Consider the following 15,254-nt stretch of genomic DNA (forward strand, 5'->3'; position numbering starts at 1 on the left):
GTAGGAAAGGAATACAAGTCAAATTCAAAGCAAGCAAAAGGAAATTATAAAGAAAAGAACAGAAATGACTGAAATAAAAATTGAAAAACATTAGAGAACATTAAAAAACTCAGAACTGATAAACTAGATAAAAAAACAAATTTCTAATATCAGGAATTAAATAAGGAATATCACTACACATGTTTCATACATTCAAAAAATAATACAGGGATATTATGAACTGATATGTAGTTTCCAAGAAGTACTATTAAAAGGAAAATTCAAAGTGCAATATGTTAAAGAACAAATATATCATGCTACCTATTGTGTGAGAAGGGAAAATAAGAAAACATATATCTGTGTCGGCAGAATAGAGCAGAAAACAATGAACACGGTTACCCATAAGGGATGAAGAGACAAATGAGGTAGAATGGATACAGGAGAGAGTGATTTACATTTCTCTGAGTGTAACCCTTTGTATATTTTTTACTTATTAAAGCACATTACTATCCTAAATATTCAAAAAATAAAATTATATCAATAAGAACATAATGGAAGGAAAACTAAACAAATGAACATAGTTACATTTTCAGTTTAGACCATAACCACAGGGAAAGAAGGAAAGGAGGCAAATGAGATGGGAAAAAGGAAGAGAAAAAGGAAGGATCGTGGCAATGGACAAAGAAAGGGGAAGAATGGAAGGGAGGGAGGGAGGAAGAAAGGATGGATTCAAGTATCTTATAAACATAGTATCTGACAATATACCCTCAGTCTTGGGGAATGCAGTGGGGTGTCAGGGGGTGAGCAGCCGGAGATGTGAAAATTAACCCTTAACTATTTTTAACTGGTTTGTTTATTGACTTTTGTATGAAGCAGTTTTGAAAATATTTCAGATACACTGTAAGATTGCACAATTGAGTAAATATTTTGGATGTTGTGGGAGCCAGTTTTCTCACTGTGCACAGACAGAAAAGACAAACATGGAGTGAGGTAAAGCAAGAAAGAACACTATAAGGATGGATTCGAACTAAAGGTACAGTATGAACACACGAAAATGTTTGTGTGTATATATATTTATGTATCTGTGTGTGTATATATGCATGTACTTTCTAACTCTATACACTGAAAGGGCTAAGAAGAAAAGACCTCAGGAGCAATGAGCAACCAAGCACTGAAGTCTTGGTTTGTAAATACTATCCCTCCATTAAAAGGAACCAAGGCTCCTAGAAAAAACAGACAACTGCAGGATGAGGCAGGATAGGTATAAGATGAATCTTATGACGACAAAAGTAAGGAAATGTTCAAATAAATGTTGGGGACATATTAAGCACATAATAAACAGTTTTCAAGGGCTCCCACTGGCCATATCTAGAACATTTTGAACACAAAATAATTAAGAAATATAATGAATTATAAACCATTGTAAAAAGGCTAAGAATTTCAATCCTTCATAATAATAAATCGAGGAGAGGGTAGGTCTTGTTCTTATAGTATTATCCTGAGGCCTCACCGGTAAATGTGAAGGCAGAACTAGAGTTACAAAACAATCACAGTAAAGAATGGGCAAGGGAAAAGGCAAAGTACAGGGGGATATTTTTATGCAAGATATTTTCATGATCTCAAGATGTCTCACTACATTTTGATGGAAGCACTAACAATGTGAAGATTCTGGTTGCCATACTGCACTACAGTTTTGCAAGGCTGTAGAAATGCTGCAGATGGTAGAAATGCTGCAGATTAAAGAAGACTAAAAAGATAATGACAACTAAATGTAATATTTACCCGTAGGCTGGATTTTGGAGAAGGAAAAGGCAACCCACTCCAGTATTCTTTCCTGGAGAATCCCATGAACAGAGGAGCCTGGCAGACTACAGTCCATGGGGTAACAAAGAGTTAGACACTTAGCAATGACTGAGCAGCAGCAGGCTAGATTCAGGACTAGACAGGGTAAAAAGGCTATAAAGAACATTGTTATGAAATGTGAAGAATAGTTTAAAAATATGAGGTTGACAAATGTACTGTGGTTATTAAAAAAAACAAGAACTTTGCTTAGAAAGTATCCACTGAAGTATTTAGGGGTAAAGGACCAAATATTCTAGAAAAAAAAAATTTATACAGAGTGGAAAGAGAGGAGCACAAAAGATAAAACTAGTAGTGGAAAATGTAAACAACAGACAAATCCTGATAAGAGAATACATGTGTTCCTTTATTACTTTTGGTATGTTTTTGTAAGTTTAAAATTATTTTCAAGTGAAAAAAATTTTTTAAAGGAATGATACCCAGAACATTTTTTAAAAACTACTATAGACTGGAATCCAGAATATTAAAAATAATATGGTCACAAATCAATTAACAAAATTAAAAGACAAAACAACCCAACAGACAGCAGTAAATGATAAAAACAGAAACATTCAGAAAAGGTAAACAGAATTATTAATAAGCATATGAAAAGATCTTCAACATCACTAATAATTAGTGAAAGGCAAATTAAAGCACAAGATATAATTTCATATCAATCATATTGGCAAATTCTAAAAATAATAACAAAGTTTGCAAAGAAAAAGCAGAGGGGAAAAGGGATATGGAAAGGAAAGAAAATGTTACTGAGAAACCAATATTTTCATATTCTTTGGTGAGAATGTAAATTGGGACAATCACTCTGAAGAGTAACACATATTTCACTTTACATACTACATAATTTCACTTTAACAAAAACACTACAGAAATTCTCATCTGTGCATAAGAAGTCCTCTAAAGATTTTACTATAGCCTGGTATTTCATAGTAAATAACTGGAAACAACCTAAACATCTATCAGTGGGATAACAGACCCACTGTATTTTCACCAAGTGCACTATGATACAGTAATTGAAATGAATTGGCTAGACTAATATACTTATCAATATAGATGAATCCCAGAAAAGACATTGTAAATAGCTACTATGGCTACACCGCTCCATAGTTACTGAATATCCTGTACCTCAAAAATAATGGTGAGTGAAAAAACCAAGTCATGGATACATAAAATATGATAGGATTTTAATAAAGCTTAGTAGCATGGAAAAACTATTACTATATAACTAAGCAGTGAAAGTATTTTAAAAAGCCCATGGTAAGGACATACAACTTCAGAATAGGACTTACTTGTGGCATGTGATGAAGAGGGGCTTTGACTGCACCGTTTAAAGTTTTTAAAAATCTGAAACAGAATATGATAAGGTTTAAGATTTGTTAAAGCAGGGTGGTGATAACAAGCACTCACTCTGTGATTCTCAATATATTCTGTTTGAAATATTTCATTTAAAAATTTCAGGAAACTCAAACAGGGACTCTGTGTCAACCTAGAGGGGTGCGAAGGGGAGGGAGATGGGTGGGAGCTTCAAAAGCGTGTATACCTATGACTGATTCATGTTGAGGTTTGACAGAGAACAGCAAAATTCTGTAAAGCAATTATCCTTCAATAAAAAATAAATTAATTTAAAAAATTTAGATGGCTTACTTTCCAGGAGAACCAGAGGGTAGAAGAGATTCAGCTCTTAAGGGGCACACCCAAAATCTCACATACTCTGAGATCCTGGGAAGAAGCAATAATGTGAAAGGAGCCTGGATCAGACGCTCCTGCTGATCCTGCAGAGGCTCTGGGAGAGACAGGAGGCAACTATAGCTCATTCTGGGGTCACACATGCTGGCAGTAACTATTTTGGGGAGCTCATTCTGTCAGGAGGATACTGGTGCTGGAGAGTACCATTTTAGAATCTTCCCTCTAGCTTATTAGGGATGGAACTGGGCCCACCCACCAGCCTGTCACCATCAATACTGGGATGATTAAGGTCAAGCAGCTCACCAGATGGCAACACAGACCCACCCACCAGCAGGCTTTAGGACCCCTTCGGCACCTAGCCACCCTCAGACACAGGCGACCCACCAGTGCACCAGCACTAGTCCAGGGACTCTGAGGGCTTACAGTCAGCCATAGAGACCCAGCTCACCTACCAGTGAGTGGGCAGACACCAACTCTGAGACCCAAGGTTCCTGCAGCCAGAGACACCAGGACCCAGCTCTGGCTATCAGCAGACGGGCATTAGCCCCAGGACATCAAGGCTGCACCCACCAGTGGGTGGGCACTAACCCTAGGATCCCCTGCACCCTGGTTGTGCCCACCAGTGAGAAGACACCAGTCTTAGGACCACCACAGCCCCACAGCCTACCACTGTCAAGACCCACCACATGCACCAGAGGCCGCACCAACTCTGGGACCTGCTGGGCCCCAGCCTCATGCACCAGAGAAGTTGACATCAGCTTCAGGATTTCCCAGGGCCCTGCAGTCAAAAACCGTGGGACCTGGCTCTGCACACAAACAGACTGGCACTAGCCCCAGGAAGACTGAGACACAACCTCGCCTACCAGCAGGCCAATAGCTGCACTGAGACACTGTGGGTGCTTTAGTCAGCTACCCCAGGATCCAGCCCACTCATCGGCTGACCAACATCAGGTTTGGGACACTCCAGACCCTTCAATGGATGAATGGATAAAGAAGATGTGGTATGTGTACAAACACACACACACACACATACACAAAACAGAATATTACTTAGCCAAAAAAAAATGAAATCTGACCTAGAGGGTATTATGCTATAGTTCAGTTCAGTCACTCAGTCGTGTCCAACTCTTTTCAACCCCATGGACTGCAACACGCCAGGCTCCCCTGTCCATCACCAACTCCAGAAGCTTACTCAAACTCATGTCCCTTGAATTGGTGATGCCATCCAACCATCTCATCCTGTCATCCCCTCCTCCTCCTGCCTTCAATCTTTTGCAACATAAGGGTCTTTTCAAATGAGTCAGATCTTCTCATCAGGTGGCCAAAGTACTGGAGTTTCAGCTTCAGCATCAGTCCTTCCAATGAATATTCAGGGCTGATTTCCTTTAGGATGGACTGATTGGATCTCCTTACTGTCCAAGGGACTCTCAAGAGTCTTCTCCAACACCACAGTTCAAAAGCATCAATTATTATTATGCTAAGTGAAATTTAAAAAACAAAACAAATGAACAAATATAACAATACAGAAATATAAATACAGAGAACAGATGGTTGCCAGAGGGGAATAAGTGGGCTGAAGAGAGAGATAGATGAGGGTAAGTTTAAAAGGGGCAAACTTCCACCTGCAAGACAAATGAGTCATAGCTATGAAATGTACAGTGTGGGAAATATAGCCAATAATTATATAATAGCTTTGAATGGTGACAGATGCTAAGTAAACTTATCACGATGATCATTTTGAAATATACAGAAATATGAAATCAGTATGTTTGTTGTACAACAGGAACTAACAGTATTGTGGGTGAATTATACTTCAAAATAAACTAACTCATACAAAAAGACACCAGATGTGTGGCTACCAGAGATTGGCAGGATGGTGCTGGGGGGACTGGATGAAGGCAGTCAAAAGGTACAATAAATAAGTACTTATATAAAATAAATAAGTTCTAGGGATGTATGGTACAACAAAATAAATTGATATATGTTATACATGGAAACTCTTAAGAGTAAACCAATCCTGAGTCCTCATCACAAGAAAAAATTTTATTTCTTTAATTTTGCATCTATATGAGGTATGGATAGTCACCAAATTCACTATGGTAATCATTTCATGATGCATGTAAGTCTAATCATTATGCTGTATGCCTTTTACACAGTGCTATATGTCCATTATATCTCAATAAAACAAAGAAAATATAGAAAAAAATAAAATGATAATGAAAAATATTGGTAAATTAAAAAGTTACAAATAATTTCATTAACTGCTGCTAGGTAGGGAGAGGTGAATTGATTGTAAAGGAGCACAAGGAAACTTTCATAAGCAATGGAAATGAAACACTTATGAATCTTTAGGGGTACAAAATTTGCCACCCCAAAATGTTTCTCTTTGGCATGAGGATTAATTTTGGCTGATTATTTATAAACAACAGAAGACTCTGGAAGACTTTCTTCATACCTATCCTGAAACTACCTAAAGAATATAGATTAAGGGCCTGTTCCTGGAATAGAACTATCATCAGAAATATCTGCAAATAATATGGACTAGCTGTGATGGGAGGAAATTCAGCAACACCTAGAGATCAAGAGTCTACTCCCAGTCAGGTTGTCTGCATTTACATACCAAATATTTGCTTTTCCATTTCCATGTGAATTGCCTTCCTTCCCTGTGAGGTCCCAAACCACTACCCCCAACAACCTCTTTTGTCTTTAGCTAAAGATGGTATTCAAAGTGAAGGATTCAGCCATATTTTGACCAGTTACTCAGTATTCCTGGCTCTGTCGCAAGTACACATATTCTTGAACTTTTGTTTGATTTTCTCCTGTTACTCTCCTATAAATCATCATTTCAATTTAAATATTAGGCCAGAAAAATCTATAAGGTTAGAGAAAAATTTCTTCTCCACAATACATTTTAATATAGGTAAACTATACTTCAAAGTTTTAAAGTGAGATTATATGAGCTTTTATGTTTTTTTCAATCTTACTTTACTTGTTTTAAAAAAGAAGAGAAATAAAATGACACTGAAGGACTTGCTGAATTTCAGATGCTGTTTTGCAAGAAATGTAACTTTCAAAATGACATCTTAAAGTCTTTTTGGATGAAAAAGCATTAGTGTATAAAACATATTTTTATCACATATTAAAGTTTTCAACTACAAATTGGCACTTGCTATCTACAAGGATTAAATCACGTGCTGCTGCAGCTGCTGACTTTCAACACCCCCTGAAAGGAGTTCAGTGTGGAGAGCAGAAATGAGGACAGGACTGAGCGACTGAAGTGAACTGTGCCGGTAGCGGGGCGGGGTAAGGGTGTGGAGACTGGTAGGACAGGTCTTCAGATAGGTATTTTCAGGAGCCAATTTTATGAGCCCAATTCTTTTTTTTTTTTTTTTTTATGAGCCCAATTCTTGTATTTTCTAATATCTAGAAAAGCACTAAAATCCTTCATGGTGACACAACTGTTCCTTGTGACTAATGAAAGCTTCACGAGACTAGCAGAAATCTAGAAAAACATGTACTAGATAGCATGTACTCGCCCTTCACCAAAATCACGTATATACTGTCTGTCCCCTGACCTCTTCCCTCTCCCGGAGCAGTCTCTCAGAGTTCCTTGAGGTGATATCTCCTGGGCCGCAGTCCTCATTCTACTCCAAATAAAAACTTAACTCACAACTCTTACATTCTGCATTTTTTTAAGTCTACAAAGAACTGATGCCATAAAGTGAAGAATGAGGATAATTACTTCCACAACTCCTCACAAAAGGACAAATTTCTATGGCTCATTCATTTCTATTTTTTTTTATAACACATTTTGTAGTGTAATCTTAACTCCCTCAGTTTTTCCTCTACTTACCATGGATTCAATGTTTACCACCAGCCCTTTTATAACAGTTAATTCTATTCCTATTGTTGACAAAAAAAATCAACAGTCAATCTATGAAGGAAAAGGAAAATTTTATTCAAGTCAAATTGAGGAGTATAACCCAGTAACAGCCTCTCAGAAAGCTCAGAGAACTGTTCCACACATGAGAGGTCAAAACTTTTGGGACAGAAAGGTGTACATTAAATGACATACATAGTTTACACAATTCAGATCTCTAAGTGGTGGACATTGTGACTCCATACAAGATTAAGAAGGAATGTTATCTTTTAAAGAGTTGTCTGGTTAGTGCTAGGAGAATGTTGCTCCTCATGATTGAACAGGTATTTCTGCTGATGGAGAGCTTTGGTCGATGTGTAATGCAGATACACAATGCACAGTAGATGGGAGAGAGGAGGCCAGACAACAGAGAAAAAGTTTTAGTTTTAAACATTCCTTGACTTACCTTAAATACAAATTTTTATATTTTTATTTACTTCTTGATTGACTATATTTCACTGTTATATACCTTTTTCAAGAAGGTTCATGGATGCTAATTTCATGAATAATTTTATATTTGATTATTTCTATCTCCTTAATACTTGAAAGACAGCTTTTCTCTTTTGAGTGATATGGTAACAAATTTGGTGACATTTTTAAAGATGAATTCCAGTCACTATGGTGAACCTAGAGTTCTATGGGAAACTGCCCTTCACACAACTCAAAGTAGAAAGTGAAAGTGAAAGTCACTCAGTCGTGTCCGATTCTTTGCGACCCCAGTCCATGGAATTCTCCAGGGCAGAATACTAGAGTGGGTAGCCTTTTCCTTCTCCAGAGGATCTTCCCAACCCAAGGATCCATGTCTCCTGCATTGTAGGCAGATTTTTTACTCAAAGTAGAAATGCTGGATAAAACAGAACATACTGATAAAAGATCAAAGAGAAAAAAATAAATTCCTCAGATACCAGAAACAAAGACAGAACTCAAAGCCACTGATGTGAAGTCTAGGTAAGAAGTGTAGTCTCCAGAAAGTAGAAGAGGTTGGGGCAAGGCTTCCTGAGTGGAAGGTCTTACAGGTCAGACAGTGACAATTCACAGTTCCACAGGCAACATATAAAAGTACCCTTCTCTTACCACTGCCAATACTAGTTGTCTATTTAGTTTTATTCCAATCTAGCAGGTAAGAAAGTATTGCACTTAAAATGTAATCTGCATTTCCTTCAGTATATTTTTCATACTTATTATTGATTTGGACAGGCACGTCCATGGAATTATTTACTCATATCTTTTACCCATTAATCGACTATTTTTCTTGCAAACTCTTTGAAATAGTAGAAATAGAAACCCTTTACCTTTTGTGTGCAACACAAATTAGTTTTCTTTCAAATTCTGTTTAAGGTGCATTTTACCATAAAAGTTATTTTGGAACTTAAATTTATCTTTTAAAAGGATTCAAGTTCTGCTTTAGCTGGGGTCTGTAATTTTCACAAGTGAAAAAAGCTGAATTTTCAGATATATTAAAAAATTCAAAGTCTTTATATCTTCATCAACTCTTCTACTTCATGCACTCATAGCCTAACCTTAACAAGTTTAATATCAACAATCATCTGGATTGGATCCTCTCCTCAATTTTCTCCAAGTTTGTTTTTTCTTCATGGCTCAATTTGCTAGAAACCAAGGACTTTGGGACAGACGAAGCAGACTTCTGACTAAAGAACATTACCTACCATAGATGAAGGTCATCTCATAATGATAAAAGGGTTAAGAAAGACTTAACCATGACAAAAGCCTCAAAACAAATTAAGCAAAAATTAACAGAACTTCAAGAAGAAATGGACTGATTGCAATTATATGTAGAGATTTCAATATATTTCTCTCTATAATTGATACAAAAAGTGGATAGAAAATCAGTAAACATATAGACTGAACAACTCAATCAACTAACTTGACCTGGCTCATATTTCTGCAACACTTCAGCCAACAGCAGAACACACATCCTTTTTTAAGTACATACTGAGCATTTTTAAGATAGATCATAATCAGGACTATAAAACAATCTTAAGTAAACTTGAAAGAATGCAAATAACATAAAGTATATTCTTTGACAATATGAGAGTTAAAATAGGTAATAATACAGAAAGATCTCTGGAATATCTCCCAAATATATGCAAGCTAAACAGCACACTCATGGATCAAAGAAGAAATCAATGCAGAAATTAGAAATACTTTAAACATAATAAAAATTAAAGTAAATCAAAATTTATGGGGTGCAACCAAAGATGTACGTAGGAGAAAATAGCATAAAACCTCTATATGAAGTCTTAACTCAGTGACCTGACCTTAAGAAACTATCAAAAGGGCAAATTAAACTAAAGGTAAGTAGGAGGCAAAAATCAGCATAAAAACAAAAAATCAATGAAATTGATAACATAAAATAATAAAGAAAATCAATGAAACCAAAATGTAGATCTTTGGGAAGATCTATGAAATTTAATAAACCTCTGGCTAGGCTGATTAGAAAGCAGAGAAAATGAGAGAAAGCAGGACAGCATTACCACAAATGAGAAAGGTGACATTACCCTATTATATACATATAAAAAAATGATAAGTGAATTTTAAGAACAAGTTCTTGTCAATAAACTCAACGACTGAGATGAATGGTCATATTCTTTAAAAGATGCACACTATCAAAGCTCACTCAAATACAAGTATATAACCAAAAGGTATACATTAAACATTAAAAATCTTCCCCAAAAGAAAACATCAGGCTAAGATGAATTCACTGGTGAATTCTACCAAATATGTAAGGATGAAATAATATGGATTCTACAAACATTATTTCAGAAAATTAAAGAGGTATTTCATCCCAACTCGTTTTAATAAATTAGGCCACAATCATATTGATACTAAAATCTCACAAAGACATAAGAAAAATACAAAGGAATCTCCCTCATGAAAGTAAATGCAACAATTAACAAAATTTGAGCAAATCTAATCTAACAACATCTTGACAAAGTAAGGTTTATCCCAGAAACTCAGACATGTTTCATAATTCAAAAAATAAATGTAGTTAAATACACTGAATTCCAAAAGAAAAACCACATAATCATCTCAATGAACATAAAAATAGCAGTTGACTAAATTCCAAGCTCATTCAATACTTTACAACTCAAAAATCTAAGAATGAAAAGAAACTGATTTAACCTAATAAAGGGTATCTACAAAACAAAAACCTATAGCTACTAATATCCTTAAGGTGAAAGACTAAATGCTTTCTCCTAAAGGGAATAAGACAAAAATCCCCATTCCTATCACTTCTATTCAATACTGTATTGGAAGTTCTTGGCAGTAAATAAAGGGAAAAAACTAAAGAAAATTAGATTAGAAAAAAAGTAAAATTGTACTTATCTTCAAGTGAAATAATCTTATAAGTAGAAAGTCCTAAGGAATCCATAATAAAACAAAAAAAAACTAACAAAAAAGATTAGGAAGCAATAGATTACAGGATTTAAACCCCCAAATCAATTGTATTTCTATACTACAGTAAGTCATCCAAAAATGAAATTGAGAGCTCCATTCTGAATAGCATCAAAAAACAAATAAAAAGATTTATACTTAAAAACTACAAAACACTGCTTGGAAAAATTGAAAGATATATATAAATGGAAAGAAAGTTATGAAAATCTATGTTTCGATTAGAACACTCTCATCAAACTGATCTACAAAGTCAATACAATCTATGTCAAAATCCCAACAGGTTTTCTTTCTTTCTTTTTTTTTTTTTTTTGGTAGAAAATAGCAAATGATCCTAAATGCAAATAATACAGAATACCTGAAACAATTTTGAAAAATAACAAAACTATTAGGTCTTTCATCACAGATTTTTTTTTTTTTTTTGGCTACACCCCAAGGCACGTAGGTCTTAGTTCCCCGACCAGGGATGAAACTCTTACCCCTGCATTGGAAGCATGAAGTCTTAACCACCATTGGACCATCAGGGAAGTCCCTCATTACCAGATTTTAAAACTTTACCTTAAATTTACAGTAAACAAGACAGTGCAACATTGATAAAAGATTAGATACAGAAAATAACTGATATATTGGTCTTGATCAAAATTAAAAATCTTAGTGCTATGGATAAACACTATAGAAAATGAAAAGACAAGCTACATAGTGGGAGAAAATACTTGAAAATCTTATTTTTGCTAACTTTGTGTTCAAATTCTATAGATACAATTAGAAAAAAAATTAGAAATGGAGAAGAGGTTTAAATGTTATTCCTTCAAATACATATGAGTTAGCAATAAGCAAATGAAATACAATTAGAAAAAAAATTAGAAATGGAGAAAAGGTTTAAATGTTATTCCTTCAAATACATATGAGTTAGCAATAAGCAAATGAAATGATGCTCAACCTCATTAAGCTTAACGAAATGCAAAATAAAACCACAACAAAATACCACTTCACACAAACTAAAATGGGTATAATAAAAAACACAGGCAGTAACAAGTGATGATGAGGATGTGGAGAAATGTGAACTTTCATATATTGTAGGTGGGAATGTAAAACAGTATAGGCAGTTTGGAAAACAGTTTGCAGTTTCTTTAAAAGCTAAACAAATATGACCCAGATAATCTACTCCAAAAAAAAATTACACAAGAGAAATGAAAATATACAAGAAGATGTACATCAATGTTCGAAGCAACATTTATTAACAGATAAAAGAAAAACAAAAAAGGGAAACAAATAAACTTTGTCAAGTGCCAAATGGAAAAAACAAAAATGTAGTATATTTATAAACTGAATAATATTCAGCTCTAAAAAAGGAATAAAATATTGTGATATGCTACCACAAGGATCAACCTCAAAAAGATTTTGAGAATTCCCAGGAAGTCCAGTGGTTAGGACTCAGTGCTTTCATGGCCTTGGTCCCAGGTTTAATCCCTGGAGGAATTAAGGTCCTGTAAGCCTTGTAGCCGGAGAAGACAATGGCACCCCACTCCAGTACTTTTGCCTGGAAAATCCCGTGGACGGAGGAGCCTGGTGGGCTGCAGTTCATGGGGTCGCTAGAGTCGGACACGACTGAGTGACTTCATTTTCACTTTTCACTTTCATGCACTGGATAAGGAAATGGCAACCCACTCCAGTGTTCTTGCCTGGAGAATCCCAGGGACGGGAAGCCTGGTTGGCTGCCGTCTATGGGGTCGCAGAGTCGGACACGACTGAAGCGACGCAGCAGCAGCAAGCCTTGTAGCATGGCCAAAAAAACAAAGAAAAGAAAAAAGACTTTAATAAGTGAAGGGGGGGGGGTCAAACTATATAAACATTATATAATTTCATTAATATGAAATATCCAGAAAAGGCTCATTTTAGATAGATCAGTGGTAGCCTGGGGCTGAGGACAGAATGGGACTGAATATAGACAGGCCTGAAGAATTTTTGGAAATAGTGAAATGTCCTAAAACTGGATTGTGGTAACGGTTGCACACTGTACACAAATTTAATGAAAATAAGTGAACTGTGCACATACAGTGAATAATTTTTTGGTATGATATTATATCTCAATAACACTTAGAAAGAACTAAATTGAAAAATGTTTAACTAAAAAAAAATCACCTACAACAACAAAAAATTCACTTAACATCTCAATAGCAGAATGGAAACAGGGAAAAACAGTCACTGAATTCGAAGACAGAAATTACCCAATCTGAATAACAGAACAACAACAACAAAAGGCTGAAACAAAACAGACTCAGGCCCGTTGGGCAATATAAAAAAGTCTGGTATACAAGTCTTCAGATACCAGAATGAGAAAAACAGTATACTGCAGGAAAAAATATTTGTAGGAGCCAAAAATTTCCCAAATTTGATTGAAAGATAAATATAAATATATATATATATATATATATATATATATATATATATATTCAATCACCTCAGCAAGCCCAAACAAGATAAGCTGAAAGAAAAATCATTCAAAAATATTAAACTGCTAAAAAAAAGAAAAATAAAGAAAAAACTTGCAAGCAGCTACAAAAATCAACACTTTTCCTATGGGGAAACACTGATTCTAAACAACTGCAAATTTCTCATGTGAAACAATGGAGGAGATAGATGGTAGAAAAGTATCTTTATTTAAAGTGCTGAAAGAATAGATAATGGTCTCCTTATCTAATATCTCTGTATTCAATAAAAACGTCCTCCAGGAATGAAGGTGAAATGAACACATTCTTAAGATGCAGGAAAATGAAGAAAATTCATTTCAAGCAGCATTGAGATGAAATGATAGAGTTCTTTAGTCTTGAAGATAAATAATGACCAGAGGGAGCTAGGACCTTTAAGAATGAAGGAAGAACAACAGAACTGGTAAGTGACTAAATGACCATTTTTCTTCTCCTAAATAAGTTCTTTACAATATATAAGACTCTAAAATATGAAAGGAATCATAATACAGTCTGGTGGGCTTTCAAAACACATAAAAGTAAATCAGTCCTGAATATTCATTGGAAGGACCAACGCTGAAGCTGAAACTCCAATACTTTTACTACCTGATGTGAAGAGCTGACTCATTTGAAAAGACCCTGATGCTGGGAGGGATTGGGGGCAGGAGGAGAAGGGGACAACAGAGGATGAGATGGCTGGATGGCATCACTGACTGAATGGAAATAAGTTTGAGTAAACTCTGGGAGTTGGTGATGGACAGGGAGGCCTGGCATGCTGCAGTCCATGGGGTCGCAAAGAGTCGGTCACGACTGAGCGACTGAACTGAACTGAAGACACACGGCAACTACTTTTTAAAAAATGAGGGAGTTTAAAGAGATCTAAGTGTGTGTTTTACCTGAAGTGGTAAAACATTACATCTATACTAACTGTTAGGTGATTACTAGGTCTGTATATTGTAATCTCTACAGCAATAACAACAAAATAAATTGAAGAGATGCAACCAAAAGTTTTAAAAAGAACATTAAGTTTTGAAGTTAAGTTGCTCAGTCCTGTCCATGGAATACTAAAAAAAAGTTGAAATAATGCAAATGAAACAATATCAACAAACAAAAGTAACAAAGATGACAAAGCTCAGATACATTAGAAACAGCATTACTATGTTCCTTAAGAGAAGGAAAAAAGCTTGACAACTGCAAATTAATGATTTTCTTGACCTTAAAGTTAAGCCACTGTGGCAAAGAGTTATGAAGAAATTTAGAGAAGAGAAGGTGCCTACAGGGAATGATAGAATCTGAGCAACTGATTACTGGAATAATGCCACTGAAAGTCATATAAAAGCAGGTAGGAATATTATACTAAAAATTATAATCAATCGTTAATGGACAAATGCAGGGCTCCATGAGAACGAGAAGCCCCTCAAGGTTTCAAAAACAGGTGTCAGGCTGTACTGGCCTGCAGTCTTTATCAACAGGTGGCCCCAGGGAAGATCACAGAGACAGATTCCATTTGTGCTGTATGGGGAAGGGGGAGCAGCAACTATGGGTGAAATCCTGCAGGAGGTATCTCTTCTATTTCTCTTACCAAAAAAAAAAAAAATTCTTAATCTCAAAGTAAGCTCAACAAAACCTGTGGCCTGACGCACTGGATAGAGTAATAGAGGGCAGACCAAAATTAATACCAGGCCCATCTCCCCTAAGGAACAAAAGCCTAATGCACAATGTGGGGAAACCCAGTGGTGGAAACCAACTACATCTGGGTAAGGAAGAAAAAAAAAAAAAAAACCTTTAGCCCTAGGGGAGGAACATGAATACAAGCTGCGAGCAGCATTAAATATGAAGGTGCAAGAAAACTTGTACAGGCCATACAAGACCCAGAATAAAAGAGCCAGTTTAAAATTAAAATAATATACAGGGGAAAACTGAAGAGGAAAGAC

At 35.7% G+C, this 15,254-nt stretch overlaps 1 pseudogene; it reads right to left on the reverse strand.

Annotated features, from left to right (window-relative positions):
• Positions 1 to 15,254, reverse strand: part of LOC133243152 (NADH dehydrogenase [ubiquinone] flavoprotein 2, mitochondrial-like) — a 193,797-nt pseudogene that overhangs the window by 123,903 nt on the left and 54,640 nt on the right.

This window comes from Bos javanicus, chromosome X, assembly GCF_032452875.1.
Source record: "Bos javanicus breed banteng chromosome X, ARS-OSU_banteng_1.0, whole genome shotgun sequence".
Lineage (NCBI taxonomy): Eukaryota > Metazoa > Chordata > Mammalia > Artiodactyla > Bovidae > Bos > Bos javanicus.